Consider the following 13,005-nt stretch of genomic DNA (forward strand, 5'->3'; position numbering starts at 1 on the left):
TCTACTTTAAACGAAACTTATTTATAACATTTTAATATGTCATTTATTTATAGTTTGGTACAAAGCTTAATTGGATTAAGTTTCGTGGAAATGAGTAACGACGTGTCTATATTTAATATAGGTTAGTAGAGAGAGATGTTTTGCTCGACCCGTCATCTGCCGCTTTCCCAGGAATATCAAATTGTAGCATTTTAATCGTTTTCGATCAACCCCAGCCGTTTCATCGCTTATAAAGTGTTTTAATGGCTAAAAACAAGCCTATATATGATTTATTTACCAATTTAGGTTTTGAAATCATATAGAAAAGACGTGTCTTATCTCTAGAAATGTTTTTTTATTTAATGTAATGTATGTATGTAATAGTGGGCAAAAATGAATCGATGGTTCGTCTGATGGTAAGCGATCTCCACCGCCCATAAATATTTGCCGAGGTAGGGTAAAGATTAAGGACAGGAATGACGAAGGGAATAAAGGAATGGACTGTGAGGAAACGAATACGGGCCCCCGTCCCTCCAACAAAGGAAACACAGTAGCATGCTACTATTTTATGTAGATCTTCTATGGGGGTATGGTAGATTCCTCAATAAGAGATGGCCGTATCCATGCCGAAGCGTGTTCGACATCTATTTCCAAATCGAATTACAATTTTGACTAAATAAATAAAAAAAAAAAACAAAAAACCAATCATTTTAATGCCAAAATAAGTCTGTCTGCTTATCTCTTCTTAACCATTTCTCTCCTTCTTTTTGACCACTAAACCTGCTTACATAAAATTAATAGAGATTGTTAGAGACCCGTGAAAGGATATATGATAATTTTTATCTAGACAATCCCACGAGAACGGGAACAGTGGAGAAAACCCCGGGTCTGTCTATCTTTACCCTCACTTTGCGGGCAAAGCGGTCGCGCATACCTTACTTATAAGCATTTTAATATACTAATTTTTCGCTTGCGGCTTCGCCCGCGTCCACTACAACATTTTCTTCTTCGTGAACTTTCAAAATAATGCAGTATGACAGTTTACGACATTAGATGTGTATATCTCGCCGACTATTTCTTTTAACAAAAACTTTTTTAGAAATTTCTATTTCATTTATAATACCTATCCAACGATACCTTTCATTTTATCTTTATCTCCCGTAACATCTATCTTATTACAGGTTTTGCATAGTTTACCATTAATCGAAATTGATTCAGAAATATTTTGAAAGAAATACATATAACTTTTCTCTTGATAGGCCGAATACTACCAGATAACAGTACATCTCACTACCTGAAATAGAATTCATATTTCGTCTCCGCTTCAGGATAAACCTCACTGATTTACTGGGACTTCGAGTTTTTCAGACAGTAGAGCAATGTTTAGGTTCAAAGCGTTCAGAGTTTGTGCACGATCGAACCGTGAAACGCTGTGCGAAAGTCTAAATCCTTTTTAACCTCGTCACTGTGTTAGAAGGAGAAGCATGATGGGTTTGTTCACCCCTCTATCGGGAGATTTCGCGGATGGTCGGGGAGGGTCGGGAGGCTGCGACGCAGAGCGCGCGCGCGTACCCGGCCGTTTCGTCATTGCGACGGAGGCTGTCGTTTGTCAGCTCTGGACCGGAGGAGCGCTAGTTCCGCACCGACCGCATCGTGGTACCGTGTGACAACCGGCCCGCGTAACGCAAGCACGCCTCCGAAGCCCCGGGAAGCACTGCGGCACGTCCCACCAAACCGTGAGGTGTAACTTGAACGGTGAAATCGGCTAGTGTTTGTGCTCGTGCTCCATAGCTCAGTGAAACTTTCCCGGGACCGGCGATTGTGGCGCGATGTGAAGTGGCGACCGTGAATTCATGTGTAAGTTGGTGCGTTGCATGTGTCACTTCCACGCTATGACAAATGAGTTGGCATAGAACATCTCCAGGATTTATAGAAGCTGCAATTTTCACAATTATGAATTACAGATTCTCTAGGAAGCAGCAATGTAATTTAACCTCTACCCGGAGGGGATAAAGTCGCGCACGTGCGCTGTTGTCTTTGATCAAAGGGAATATTTCTGATTTTTAATTTACTTTTGCATGTGTAATGTTAAAGAAATACAATTCTCAACATGAAAGAATATAATAAGTATGTAAAATAAATGCTACCTTTGTAACTAACGTAACAGGTGTCGACGATATATTAGCATTCGTTTTAACAATGAATTGTATTAATGAATGAATTGATCAATACATTATATTTATTCCTTTTAATAAAATTAAATGAAATACATAATGCTCTTATATTGAAAACGTCAATTACTCATGTCTATATTCCATATCATGGTAGTCTTTACGCTTTATGTTTATGTAAAACCTTTTTACGAATGCTACGCACAGACACATTACATCAACCAATATCTATAAATGAGAAATAATTTGCTTACAGAGCTAGAGAGACATTTTCTAATTTCGTTCTATTCTTACCACCCCTTAATATTTATTGATTCTTAGGCTTCGGTGTTGTTTAGGCTCATAAATGGATGATGAATTATTATTGCTGTCTTTTGTGTGCAAATCATTTACATGTAGTGTAAGGTATATTTTTTTCTATTTAAATTTAATTGAATTTGATTTTTTCATACTGATCCTTCTCGAATAATCTTAAGAACATTTGAGCTATTTAAAATTAAATCAAAATACAAACAATCACGATTTTTTTTTGCAATAAGATTTGACATGTTATTCTCGTAAAATTGTAAATAAATCGGTTTTTGAAGAATGTTCCAATTTCCGTTTTTTTCTTATTAATTCTTATATATTACACTTAGTATAATTATTAGTTATTTTAATCTAACTAATCATTTATTGTAGGAATAATCTTTGCAATTATCTTTACGAGTAACGTTATCAAAAATCAAATACTTCTGGGAATATAAGTGATTTCTAAACATTTTATTGAGAAAAGCGGCTTGAGTTTTCCCGAGCGACGCACTTAAACAAGTACCTAATAGATGAAAACGATCGAGTGCTCATTTTAAGCGATTTTATTACTAAATAACCATTTAATGTGATACATGTACCTAGTGTGTTCTTTTTGTAGCAATTTTCAAGTTTCATGCTGATTTTCAGGCGTTGTTCTATCTTCTGTGTCACAGACATTTCATTTATAAATTTCACTTTTATGCATTCGTTCGTCATAATAGACACTAACTAAATCTTTGTTATTAATACCGTCTTTATGTTGTATTTTTGTCGATATATTTAAAGGCTTTTTATTTACTGGTTTCCCCACCCGCTATAAACTAAAACCTGTGCGCTTTTGTTTTCAATTTTAAACAAGATTTAGATAGAGTTGTTTAAGTTACAAACTTCAAAGTATTTTACAAAATATGCATTAATTTTTTGTGGCAAGGTCGACCATGCGTGAAAGCTCTGTAACAGTTTTAATTAAAATTGTTCAAGTTGATGTTTTTCGTAACAGAATGGTTTTTTTTTGTGCGAAGTAAAGGAAGTATTTTCGTCGTCTTATTACATGTAAATTACTTATATAGTATTGGATCTTGATACGTAACAATGTATATATAGCACAACTTATTATATAACACAAATAGCTGTTTTTCAATTAATATGCTTTATTCATAACAATGCAAACAAATTTAAAAATCGATATAAAATAATTAAGTCTTTTCAATGCGACAACACTTGAGGAATATTTGACGTCAGGAGGTAAAATAAATTCATTTTTAAAGTAACTAGCTTCAATATGAATCACACAAATAAGAGTTATGGTCTATATTTCTAGCTTTTTACCTACAGGTTGGGTCGCACTCGGACATATACCACATACAACCCCCGTTAAATCCCTTCAATTCAAATTTATGAGAAAAAGTAATCTGTGATTTTCCCTAAGGTTGTTTTATCTAACAACAATAATAATCAAAATTTATTAAGTAGTTCTGGCCAGATAGAGTTACTTACACATTAGGTAATAATATTAGTTTGGGTGGATTGCGACTCGTATAGAGCAATGCTAAGCTATAAAGAAATAATAAATTCGATTTCAGTAATCACGTTAGCCGGGTTTCATTGTTACAATCCTTACCTTTTCGGCACATTGAACACAGAATACGTAACCGGTCCTCAATAGTAAATGTACCTTTATATCGTTTAACATAACAAATCATTCATGACTGTTGTAATAAATGGAAACAAATAGACATTTTTTGACTTCGCCTCAGACATGAATGTTTACTTGTTATATAAAATTTGTACACCTTTAATCTTAGCTACGAGCTACGAGGTGAGACGTTTTCTCATCAATGCTATATAGTATAAATCGTTTTTAAATGAAATAATATCTGCTCTGTGATCATTGGTTAGTTTTTATTAGTCATATAGATACACTTAATATTAAATATTCATTGGCGCCCAAAGGTTGTGATATAATCTTATTACTTTAACCCACCATAAATACATGAGTAGTAATATCTTATTTTATGTTACCTACAGATGATATTAAACCTTTTTTATATTTATTTTTTGAGTTGTATTTAAGTCCTATGAATAAAAAAAAACTTATGATTTCCATTTATAGAAATTGGATACTAACGTTATGCCCGCGGCCTAGCCCACGTAGTAAAAGAAAAAACATTCTCGGGTTTTTCTTCACATAGTTCAAACCTTAGAACTTTCTCACATCTAAAACTATCTCTGTACCAAGTAACATCTACATTGGTTTAGTTTTGATGTAGACAGAAAGGCAGAGTTACTTTTGCATTTCTGGTATTAAGTAGGGATTCAAACGTATCGTGGTCTCGAAAACTCGAGGGAATACTGTAGATATTTATTATCATTTGAGTGCTTACATAGGACGACTGCAGTCCCGACTGCGCAGCTTAACTAGCAATTATAGTTTTGTGATTATATACACCTTGTTATAACTATCTAAAGAAACTTGCCTTAAATTTTTCACTTACACTGCTTCGCGATTTACTGTATCCACTGTTTCATTTTATTTCATGTTGTTCAGAATGTCATTTGAAGTAAAATGGTTAACACATTTAAAGGCATTTAATTAATTTTCAATGAGCTTTTGAATAAATATAGCTATTAATTAATTCATTTTCATTTCTTTGTGTATGATTATAGCCTTTGTGTGTTCTATTTCTGTAGGAAAGTTGAGCCGACCGTTACTTAATGTGACCTCATTTTTTATCTATATTCTTGAGCGTGTATCTATTTATAGTTGCGATTCATTTTATGTGCCTTATAAAATGTGGGATTTTCAAAGTAGACACGAGTACATAAATTCAACCAACATGTCACGAGCTGAATTGTACACAACAATCATGTTGTTTAATGACTGTTTGAAAATAGAATATGCAGCACAAAATATGGCCTGGTAACAGTTGAAAAGGCCCTCAGATTTCAGGCCAGTTAAAAATTGAATGCAGAGAATTGTCGTTGATAGCGGGATGTCACGCGTATCATCGCGTATCTGACTGTGCCGACAAAGTTCCAGTGAACAACGAAAACATTTCGGGAATGAGTGTACGTCACAAGCAGTCGGTTCTGAAATAAATGGCAAGTGTACAGCGACTGACACTCGCCTAACGGACGACACGTCGGAAATTTAAAATGCTTGCCCGATTTTCAAAGCCCATTTATTTGTAGGTTTCGTAGCGAATCGTCGCTTTCTATTCATTATGTCGTCCTTACTGCCCTTGGACGAAATAAGGTAAATATTGTTAACGCAATTTGGAAAATTAATTAAGCGGGAGTAGAATGAAATGGACTTCATTCTAATTTATATTTATCATATTTTAATATCGTTATAAGATAACATTCCGAATGTTAAATTTATAACTTAAGTAATCTCTGAGGTATTTTACAAACAAAATTTTTCATACAATTTCAAATACCTAGTTCATAAAAGTTATAGTCTTGGGAAGACAGTGAATGTAAACTGCAAGACGGATGAAATAAAAGTTACCTAGAAGAAGCAACGGTAAATTATCTCGCTATTTATTACGTGTGTTATGAATGGTTTAGCTTTGTGCCTGCAAAAAGGAGAATCTGTTGAATTATTTTATTATATAGATAGAGCGATTACAATGTGGTTCATTGCAAAATTTTGTAATTTTTATTCGAAAGAAAAACAAAAATTCTGGAATTAAATTCTTTTATTTGACCTTCACAAAACTTGTTATTTTACGATATATCTTAAAATTTAGTAGAGTATCTCGTTTGGAAGCGGTGAAATTTGAAACTCCAGCAAAGATCCCAAACGGAGCCTAGAGAAACTGAGGGAGGTTAATATATTTATTGTTATAGAAATATTACAAAACCCTTAAATTAATAATGTCTACTATTCATCAATCGTTTCAGAAACCTAAGGCACAATTTCAGTAGTCATTACGGGCTCTATGGGATAAAAGACGCAAAGCTAACCGAATAATTTTCTATTTTTCCAACATTCCGCAATTCAATAGACCGGTAAATCGCCGTAAAAAAACTGTTGAAAATAATGTACACAGGCTTGGAAAACATTAATGTGGTTTTCGATATTTCCAATACAAAAAGCTTACAATAGTTATCGTTGACACTCCCGGCACGAACGACAGCTAACTGCAGCAATTGTGTCGCATTTTTGCGCACTTTTAATACTGTTCTATCGGTTGTCAGTATATTGACATTAAATATATGAACAGAAACAGACGTTTATTCAATTTATGCATCATTTATATAACCCATTCATAAATAAATGATATAAAGCTTGCATTTTATAAAATCGCTAAACGCAGATTTACAATATAATAACCAGTTATCATTATCTACATTTTAATTAAGCTTCTTAGTATTTATGGTTGGATTTTTTTGCATCCGATTATTAATAGAAGATTATCTAACCGTCGTAGTACATGATATTACTTTATTTAAATCAAACACACAACTCTTGCTTTACATATCCTGCAAATTTGAATGGTATATGATAAATATTTGTCAAATCTAGGCGCAGGGAGGTGAGTGGAGGCACACGCGGGCAAGATGGCTGCGGCGGCTAGCTGATAGCATGCGGGCGGCGGCGCGGCCCGCCCCGACCTAGCCGATCGCACTAGGAGCGCCACCTTCACGGGTAAGCCATTATAGACATGGACACCGACATATATATATATATATATATATACATACAAGAACGTATACAACACTAACAAAATAACAAAACTCGGTAAAAAGGATAGGAAGAAAGAACAGGAAAGCATAAACGCACAAGATAGACAATTATATTCTAACAAAATGATGAATGGTTAATGTCACGTCAATAGTAATAACTGAAAGCGTAAAATTTTTGTGGTGTTGAAAATTCTAGAACCATGTTTTGTTAAATTTTAGACGTCGAAGTAATAATGTAAATAACAGTAGGTAGATAATGAAACGTGTTCACACATAACTTTATTGGGTTAACGAATTTCGGTTGTTTACCTAATATTATGTATAAACAGCATAATTTTTAGACATGTTTTCAAAATGTTTGCTTTATTTTTGAGAAGAACAAGTTATCGGAATTTAACGAGTTTACGGAAAATTCTCACATCTAAATTTAATGCATTCGTTTATACTTTATACGTCCATGATGGAGTAATTATTTGGTTAAAGCTGTCTTTACCTAAATTCTTAAAAGTTTCGTTACCTAAATTCACGTTTTATTGTTGCTGTAACAATTTCATAAAATTTTAAGCTCAACTATGTTAATTATATTAAAAATTACGGCCATAGTGTGCACCCTATGCGATAACTAGATCTTGTATAATGTTACTTTTATGGCTTTAACTTGGAGAGATTTAAGAAATTTCATTATGAAGTGCAGTGTTTGAATAATTAACAATATTCACTGCAGAGGTTATCCAAGATACTTATTAATTCTTTAAATAAAGCGGCCTTGCTGGCTAATTAGGCGTGGACTCGACAGGCCCATAAAACTGCCTTTCCTACAAAGTTTCGAATGCTCCCGAGCGTGTTGTATGCGCGACTCAAAATATACTAGTATAATACAAAAAGTTACCACTTGTCACTAGACAATTGCGAAAGTTGTCACGCATGCAAAATAGTTTGGGGAACGTAAATCCATTTTATATTAGGCATATTGTGATGTTGAAGAGTTTCACATATTGCCTTTATGACATTTCTTTGTGATATTGTATATACGTATATATGTATGGTATTTTCAGATGGTTATCGTGTATAAAATATAAAAATATAAGCTTTAAACACTGATAATAGTGTTAAGATTAATATATATCCTAATAATTGAACACAGAAAATAAAAATTTGCGGCAATGATTTTTTAACAGAGTGAGTAATAATCAATATGTAATTTCACAGTTAAATAAAACATATAACATGATAAAAAGATTCGTTAATTTTCACATAAGTCGTTACATTTGGGACGAACCTTTCTGAGGAGTATTTGTACTCCGGCTCAAATTCTCCGCGCCCTACATGCATGAATAAATGAAGGCACTTGTCCAAGAAAATGAGAGATTTGCAGGCTGTTTCGTTAAAAGGGCGACGGCGTTCACAGCAGGATGTACCACATGTAGAAATGTATTATAGTGTATAAGTACTCGAATGTAGCAAACGTATAAAATAAAAATAAACCCTTCTACTTGACTTCTTTGTTTAAATCCCTGAAGTTAAAGAATAGTTGTGTTTAGTGATGCTTTTGTGTATAAACCTACAAGTTTAAAATACAAGGCGTGTGCTACGGGCTCCTCGTTAAATTCTTTGTTCAAGCAAAACGTAATTATCGCTTGCGTTTTCCGTGTTTGCAATGGTTTTGAGGTGATAACGCATACTGAATATTTTGACCCTTTTCCCTTTGTAAAAATTTTGCTGCCTTTACATTACGGTAAATATGCCACAATGCATGTTTTAAACATTTGCTTAAACGCTGAACAAAGGCTTCTACAATTTGAAAAACTCAGACTGTTAATAATTAAATTTGCACTTCCTTGATTATGGGCGGCTTAGGAAGTCTGAATATATAAATATGTCAAAATCATGCTCTAATATTTGAAATTACGGGAGATATTCTCTTAACGGACAGGTTGAATTTATGGATGAACGATATTTCAATCTTATGGAACCTTACTTTCTATAAAATATTAAGGAATTTATTTTGAAATATAGCCGACATTGCAAGGTTATATCGCCTGTACAATGTGTACATTGAATTTGAAATTACATTTGAATATACAGTAACAATATGAGTTACCCATTGCTATGTAATATGAATATTTTATTATTTTATTTCATAGTTCATCTTTGAATAAGCTGGGTTCTTGTGAATGGTATTTTCCAGGCCGTGACTTTCAGTGCTGCATATTAATTTTAATTGGATGTTTCGTTGACATCCAAAAGTGTCATAGAAAAATTTCGTGCCGCGTATGCTATATATACTATAAAGGACTTATAAAGGAAATAGAAATGCACCAATATTGTTACTTATAATGACTTATAACGATTAAATAGTTATATAATTGAACAGTTATGAAGAAGTTATTTATTTGTAATAAATAAGTTATTGTAAAAATGACATTCAACGGTAAAGTCATAAGTGTTGAAGTAAACGAATATTTAAATTTAATAATTTTATAATTTATTCGCTGTTGCGATATGAGAGTTTATAACATACGGGACTTCATTTATAACTAAGAACATAAGTTGATTATTTTATGAGATTGATGCTGATAATACCTGAATGCATCACTTGGTGGAGGGTCGTATATACAGGTTGGGCCTCGTAAACAACGCATGTTTATGACTTCACCCGCGATACCTCCGCCGTACTCGTAAAATGGAAATAGACTTTACGAGATTATGCGTTTTATCTACGTGCATAGGTTTCCTTATGTGTTTAATAAAATTGCAAGGTATTTAACTAACACGTAGCAGCGGTAAGAGCTGTTTTATTCATTTACAAGTGGCAACGATTCAGTATTTCGATTTTGTGTACCTACCTGATTACGGAGCTACTTGCACGCGAGTATCACTATCCCTAATCCCTATACAATATTTGCAGTTTGTACGCTCAAAGGTTGACTGATGAACTGCTGTAATATAACGCAAGATATGCAGGAAAAAGGTCGATAAAACGAAAATTGGATCTGGTATTCTCTACCTCATAATTTAATATCGCCCTGTTACGTTAGTGTGCGAAATATCATCGTAATAGGACGGTATATTCCAAGAAACATCCCTTGTTTCTATTTAAAGCGACGAACGATATTTCATTACTATTCTGTTTATTGTAACTGTGTTAGGTATTAAAATACTAATTGTGCCTGGCCATGTTATTAAACATGTGTACGTTCACATGCATTCATGCAAAAGCGTACATCCTTTAACCTTTACACCTAAGGGAAAAGTGTTTGGTTATGAATGTAAAAAAAGTATAGGCGACCAATAAAACACGTTTTCCCACTTTATTTTGAAATAAATCATTACATTTCACTGGGGATTCTATTTCGTTTGACAATATCAATGTGTGTTTGGAAATGCCTAAATTACTTTATGATGACGTGCATACTCGTACGTGTCGACACAGGTCGTTAACAGCCCACCGGAGTTGTTGAAACATATTTCAAACAGTCTAATGTCCTTTTTCAGTGGCATTGAGCATGGACTGCGAAAATGGAAACAATGATCGTTCTGTACAATTATTTCGCAACATTTAATTAAATGTATCCATTCTCATTTCAGTTATTTAGATTTTCATAATACACAGGCATTATTAAGTTTTAAATTACCTGTGTTCTGTATTTTGCTTTGAAAATTCGTTTGACTTTTATAAAATTAATAACACAAAAATGATTTTAATTATTTTCATGCATTTCACAGAAAGTGTCACATTCTACGAGGCTTAAAAGCCTTTGATTAAAATATATTTAAATGTTACAGTATACGTTTTACTTTTATTTATGTTGATACGAATACTAATGATTAATATCACTTGTATTTATCTGCAAAAGAGTAAACAGTAAAATAAATAAAGAATAATTTTAGTTGTGTTTTCACAACAAAAGTAATGTTTGTTATAATTACATCGCTAGCTTAATAGAGTATTTCCAAGATGTTAAAAAAACGTGTTTTTAATAAATATATTGTTGTATTTGATTTTTTTTGACATTGTTCTAATTGATTTCCGACACATATACTCAAATTGAAGCTGAAAATTTAATTGAATGTCATTTCATTTTTGATTGGCCAGAATATCTAAGAGCATTAAGTAATATGCCTGATGGTAATAGGAAACTTTGCTTATATCCGCTCTAGCAGCCAGGGTAATGTGATTGCTCGTAGGCAGACACCACTTAGCAATTGCGCGTATTGAATTAGAAGGTTAGCTCAACTTTGCCCTTTACTATGCAGGCAATTATCCTAATGAGAGTGTGTGCACGTCTTTATTCATTTTAAATACGCAATAAATTTCAGTTTCTATTTAAAACAGAGTACAATTATGTTCATAAATAGTATCAATTTCTTACTATAGAGGTTTGAAATGTCTTCAATAATGAAGTAATAGCTTCTGCATAGTATTTTTGCTAGAATAAATGGTTGTCGAGAAATGCAAATCTATATATATTGAATAAACCACGAAGTACAAAACACTGTAGTTTACGCGAGAGCTTTAATATAAAAATGCCATGTATTTAAAGAATTCCATATATTCAATAACAATTTGTAACATTTTTTATATCAGACATGCCGTGTTTAATCTCAAGTTAAATTTACGATCGCAGTAAGAAATTTGAAGTTAAAAAGGAATGCGCTTCAATGGGATTCAATATAAATCAAATCCCGTACCAGTAGAAGCTGTTAGCGACAATTTTCGATGCGATTCAGAACGTATTATACAGCTAAGTGTTGGTGAATAAAAACTTGAACAGGTTTTAATGAGTTTTCCTAGATTCGCGTAAAATACAGCGCCGCGAGTGCTACGCCGTAGCGCTGCTTTTTTGTTCGTATAGATAGATCTGCGATAAGGAAGGTAATGTGCAATTTGGTGTCAAATTGTTACACTTAAACATATTAATTCAAATAGAATTTGTTATATGCGTTTAATGCCTTTTTTATATAATTGCATTTTCCTCTCTACTTTACTTTATTGAAATGAAATAAAATATTTAATAATATAATAATTGTATGAAATCAATTTTTGTATCATTTAATTTTCATCGGAGCTGTGGAATAAAGACCTATTTGCTTTATATACGGGGTAAAGCATCTTTTAATTGGAAAGTTGCCAAAAAACAAAAGCAAAATTTATCGTGTATATAACAGCCGGTAATCAAGATAAATTTCTTATCAATTCTCTCTCTATATAAATAATAATTTGTTGGAGGACCTAGATAGTTGGAGCCTTAGATTATGTCAAGAAATCTTCCTTTTAAATTACAGTATACAATACTATAAATGTATTTCTGGATAAACCGAAAAAATGCTAATGTTCATAAGATTTTATGTATAGTTTTAAAATATTTGGGTTTTTTGAATGAAATAATCAAATCAAAATTCGTCTTTGATTAAAATTACTTGTTACATTAATAAGTGTTTAACAATTATATTATAATTTGATTGAATGAGATATAAACAATTTATGTTCGTTTAATATTTTGAAATGTTATATTTTACCTTTTATTTTTAAAGCTTGTAAAAAAACTTTATAAAGCCCGTTGAAGCTTGTTCAGCCATATTTAAAACAATGAGTTAAATTTGAATTGTAACTGAACGAAAAATAATATGGGCGTTTTATTATTTTACACATCTCTTTTCATTTATTTTATGTGAAATCTGCTTTGCATAAAGGGTTAGTATAATGAATAATAATGTCCGTGTTGAATTTTTTTCAGTGGAAAATTTATAATGGTTGCAAGCAAATGGAAAGGATGAGGTATTTTATGCATAAAAACACAAGAAAATTTACATTTATTACATTTATGCTAAATGTTTGTGTACAATATATGGAACGAGATCTCTATTTGTC

General features: G+C 32.6%; 1 protein-coding gene across 3 annotated transcripts in view; it reads left to right on the forward strand.

Annotated features, from left to right (window-relative positions):
• The first annotated feature begins 1,549 nt into the window (after positions 1–1,549).
• Positions 1,550–13,005, forward strand: part of LOC119830141 (cyclic nucleotide-gated cation channel alpha-3) — a 56,179-nt gene continuing 44,723 nt past the window's right edge. For 2 of the 3 annotated variants that reach the window (XM_038353022.1, XM_038353035.1), the window contains exons 1-2: positions 1,550–1,836; positions 6,973–7,095. The gene's annotated coding sequence lies outside the window, so the exon portion shown is untranslated. Of the gene's footprint in view, positions 1,845–6,972; positions 7,096–13,005 lie in introns of all 3 variants that reach the window. The other variant, XM_038353023.1, reaches the window with a different exon arrangement.

This window comes from Zerene cesonia, chromosome 11 (assembly GCF_012273895.1).
Source record: "Zerene cesonia ecotype Mississippi chromosome 11, Zerene_cesonia_1.1, whole genome shotgun sequence".
Lineage (NCBI taxonomy): Eukaryota > Metazoa > Arthropoda > Insecta > Lepidoptera > Pieridae > Zerene > Zerene cesonia.